Below are 4908 nucleotides of genomic sequence, written 5' to 3' on the forward strand. Positions count from 1 at the left end.
TCCACCTTTACTATTTTCCCCACATCCGGGAGAGTTACGGTGTGGAGAAGCCCCAAAGAAGCGTACCACCCAGACTGTTGCATGCCCAGAGTGAAGCATGGGGGTGGATCAGTGATGGTTTGGGCTGCCATATCATGGCATTCTCTTGGCCCAATACTTGTGCTAGATGGGCGCGTCACTGCCAAGGACTACCGAACCATTCTTGAGGACCATGTGCATCCAATGGTTCAAACATTGTATCCTGAAGGCGGTGCCATGTATCAGGATGACAATGCACCAATACACACAGCAAGACTGGTGAAAGATTGGTTTGATGAACATGAAAGTGAAGTTGAACATCTCCCATGGCCTGCACAGTCACCAGATCTAAATATTATTGAGCCACTTTGGGGTGTTTTGGAGGAGCGAGTCAGGAAACGTTTTCCTCCACCAGTATCACGTAGTGACCTGGCCACTATCCTGCAAGAAGATTGGCTTAAACTCCCTCTGACCACTGTGCAGGACTTGTATATGTTATTCCCAAGATGAATTGACGCTGTATTGGCCACAAAAGGAGGCCCTACACCATACTAATAAATTATTGTGGTCTAAAACCAGGTGTTTCAGTTTCATTGTCCAACCCCTGTAGAACTAAACTTAAAATTTTCAGTCCACCAGAGGGCGCATTGACTGCGTAAGTACATTGAAGTCCAATCAATAAGTCCAATACACAATTTACTACTAAATTATAATTTTCGAACTAAATTATGAAAACTATTGCTCATCGAGGGAGTTATAATGTTGTCTAGGAAAATAGGTTCTTTTATAACAAGTCATATTTAAATTAACTTCATAAATAACTAACATGTTACGTTTAATAGTTCTACATTTTAATAATGATATTAAAATGTATATTGTATATTATATTATAACCATTTTACAGGATATAATTTAGCACACCTTTATAATTAAGTATGGAATTGACACATATACGACTCTGCGTTGACAGTCTAGAATTTAATCATTCACACTAAGTTCATATGATCCTTTTGATGGGTAAATATGATCATTGCTGTAAATAGAAAGGAGCAAACCTTCTAATTGGTTTTTGAATGATTTTAAAAATTATTTATCCTCAATAAAAACATTAAAAACAAACAAAACTGCAAGGAACATGTAGTTTTTCCCCAGCATGTTTCTGTAGCCACACGTGTATACTATTTATTCTTTCTTTGTTTGCTTTGTGTCCTTGTTTGCTCATAAATAAAGTTAATTTTTAAAAAGAGCACATTCAATGGAGATCCGGATTGATTTCTTTGAGCACATGCGCAAATATGCTGATGAGACAAAGTGTTGACAGCAGGAAGACACACACTGATTTTGTTAAAAACAATTATTTCTAATAGGCTTCTTTTTACTCAGCTTTACCATAGTTGTTGCCAGCGCTGCATATACGTTATAAATAGATTGAAATAGTCTCTTTTATAAGTCAGCCCATGCTTTCTGAACAACAGCAGCATGCTCTGGGTCAACAGCCAGTTATTACATTAGAGAAGGCCACATGATTTCCCTGCTGCAGTCAATAGGTGTGGTTGTTAGGAAGCAAGCAGAAAGTGCTGAGTCACGTTTCCTGGTGCAGAGACACAAAGCATTCAGATTTTAATTGCTCTCAGCAGTTTGGATCCAACACTAAAGGCTGGGATTTATTAAACAATCTTACAATTTTATGCTAGATTCCAAAGAAACTTCAATTTCAATAAAATATTTTGGACAAAAGAGTCTTTTGTCAATCTAAATGTTTGGATCTTGGCTTTTATTACTGCTGGAGAAAAAAACTACAACTACAGGTAAGATTACCGACTCTTCCTGGGAATAATCTTCACCCCATTATTAGTGCATGACATGAGGGACAAAGGAACACATTTTGAATGCCACACCTAGCAGGTCATGTCTGAAATCCTGCACATCCCAAAAGAAAGTCCTGTAAAAGAGTAAAAATATAATGAATGTAGACAAATAATATTAAAAGTTCTATCTTCAGCTAAACTAATCAAAAAGCCCAAGAAAACATATAATTTTTCTCACGGTTCTTAGTTATACATAATTTGGGCAGTGTATATGTAATTTAATGCAGGGCAGGCTTAGCTTTGAATTATAAAGTTAAATGAGTTTAAATCTTTTTACATTATAAATGTAATCCCTGTTTCTCTTAATTACAGGTCAGAAGCTGCAACGGTTCCAAACAGTTACTGCATGGTGATGCTCAGGACTACAACCTGAACTCTGGGCACGCTCACATAAATGGCCTGCACTTGTAAAGCGGTTCATCAATTCCCCAGAGACCCCAAAGCGCTTTACACCACAATCAGTCATCCACCCATTCACACACTGACAGTGGTAAGCTAGCATTGTAGCCACAGCTGCCCTTAGGTAGACTATCAGAGGTGAGACTGCCATACAATCTGCACCACTGGGCCCTCTGACCACCATCAGCAGGCAAGGAGGGTGAAGTGTCTTGCTTAAAGACATAACGACAGAGACAGACAGAGCGGGGTATGAACCAGCAACAATCGGTTACAGGACAAACCTCTACCACTGTGGCCACAAAGAAAGAAGGTAAAAACAATGTAGTAAGACAAAAGTTATGCAAATATTTATCATCTGACTTCCTGCTATGTTGCAGTGTTTACTGCATGTGGATTCTATGCCAATAGCTGTCTTTCCACAAACATTTGCATAACATGGACGCATATCCTGCCATCAGTTTCTTAATCAGTTTCCCAACAGTGACTGCAACATGAGGTCAGTTTGTAATCAGGTCAAAATCAAAATAAAACCAACCAGCCTTCACAGCAGAGAAGCCAAGAATGTTTTTTTTTTTCTTAAACTCTTTTTAGAAACCTGCAGAGGAAAAATATTTACTATTTTAAAATAGAATATGAATTTCACTTTATGTTTGTCTCTTTTCTGTTTTATAAGTCACATATTTTAGAGGGTTGCTTTAAAAAGACTAACAAACAAGGTTTAGTGTGCATACAGTTTGGAGAAAAAATTATTTTTCCATGAGAGACAGTACAATCATAAGAAAACCTGGGTAATTTCTTGATGTTTCCATAGGATTAAAAAGGGAAAGTTGCAGCATCATCAGCAAGTGTAGGCCTCCTTTGAATAAAAGATGGAGTTTTAGCAGTTTGCAGGTCTGGGGCTTACACAATGCCAAGGAGGAAAGACATCAACAATGACCTTACCAAATCAGGGAAGGGTTATAAGGCCATTTCCAAAGGGTTTGAAGTATTCAAATGTGAAAGATTACACATAAACAGAAAACATGTAAAACAGCTGATCAGGACTAGATGCTTCTGAACTGAAAAAAACCCAAACAAAACCTCCATCTCAGACTCGATAGACCTTCTGCACACTCTGCTCATCTAGCAAGGTTGTTGAGTAAAAATATATCTTTTAGCCTTCCTGTGTCATCTCTGAGCTTTAATCATTTTGAACAAAGCTGTATCAAACACTGCGTCTGGGTCCTGTTGCTGAACAAATGACAAGCGCCGCTGAAGCCGCCATGGCAACCTTTGTCTGATACACTTTGATCTTTAAGTACAGCAGTCCTGAATATGCAGCTCAGTGGTGCTGGTGTTGCTGTGGTTTCTTGCATGTATTTGCATGGCCTTTGTTCTCTTATCAGCATGTTTATCGGTGTCTGCCACGAGAGATAAAACTGAACCAGAGAAGTGAGCTGCCCCTTGTCTTCCATCCTGTTCGTAGTGTACATGGACAAGATCTCAAGGCGAAGTCATGGAGAGGCCTGTGCCTGGTTCGGGATCCTCAGGGTCTCCCCTTCGCTTTTTCGCAGATGATGTGATTCTGTTGGCGTCTGTTTGCAATCAAGTGTGTAATAGACCTGGTAATCTATGGTGGAAATGTGCCTAAACAATAGGTGTTTTGTTTCCCTTCCTGCCCCTGGAACCCCTGCTGGTTCAACACAAGAACATTCGTTGCAGAGGAGTTGAGATGTCTGTGTGTAATACGTCTGATGCTGAAAAACCTGTCTCCCTTATAAGGCTAAATTAATAAAGCTGATTGAATGGTTATCATCGTTCTCTTTCTTTAGTAAATACAATTTTTCTTCAACAACGGCCATGTATATGTGACAAAATTTGAAAAGGTTTGAGGGGTATCAGTCCTTTTGTGTGATACTCTACCTGTTTATTATCTGTACAAATAGTCCCAAACAAATCTGGAGAGCCTGGAGGCTCTTTCAATGAAATATTTTTTTCCTTTTTTCTGTTAGTGGGAGTGGCACCTCTGGTATGCAACCTTTAGGCTGTTCTGTTGAAACAGTGACTTAGTATAAACGGTAAATGTAAACGTCAGTCAGTCATTTTCTACCGCTTATACCATAGTGGGCCGCAGGAGAGCTGGTGCCTATCTCCAGCAATCTATGGGCGAGAGGCGAGGTACACCCTTTAGCAGAACCAGCCCTGCTAAGACTGACCAGATCTGCTAAACACATTGGTGCCAAACAAAGGGCTGTTTAAAGCGCGGGACTGATTTTGTGTGGCCTCCTACCGCTATTTGGCTCGCAGAACAGGTACGTGCTGGAGATGTCATTTTTTTAGGATGATTTTCTCTGATAAATGAAAATTGTGTTAGGACCAACACAATGTATGCATCTTTTAGAGTACATTTAAAGAATTAAAACCTGTGGCAGGTAAGTGCATTTAAATCAAAATCTACAGCAGAGGGGATGGTACATATTTGCTGTTTCAGTCATCCAGAACCAAAAGCCCTGACTGCAATGTACTGTTGTTAATGCAAGGTGTGTAAAGTGAAAACCTCCATCAAAATGAATCATTTTAAAGACAAACGGTATCAGTCAAGACACTCCCTTGCCTCAGTTCAAACCTCATAAACCTGTTCTCA

General features: G+C 39.5%; 1 long non-coding RNA gene across 1 annotated transcript; it reads left to right on the forward strand.

Annotated features, from left to right (window-relative positions):
• Window positions 1-1651: 1651 nt before the first annotated feature.
• Window positions 1652-4042, forward strand: LOC124881346. The gene is made up of 3 exons (XR_007041630.1): window positions 1652-1826; window positions 2199-2595; window positions 3751-4042. It is a non-coding gene; the product is annotated as an uncharacterized LOC124881346 (long non-coding RNA).
• Window positions 4043-4908: the final 866 nt, after the last annotated feature.

Source organism: Girardinichthys multiradiatus, chromosome 14 (assembly GCF_021462225.1).
Source record: "Girardinichthys multiradiatus isolate DD_20200921_A chromosome 14, DD_fGirMul_XY1, whole genome shotgun sequence".
NCBI classification, from domain to species: Eukaryota; Metazoa; Chordata; class Actinopteri; order Cyprinodontiformes; family Goodeidae; genus Girardinichthys; species Girardinichthys multiradiatus.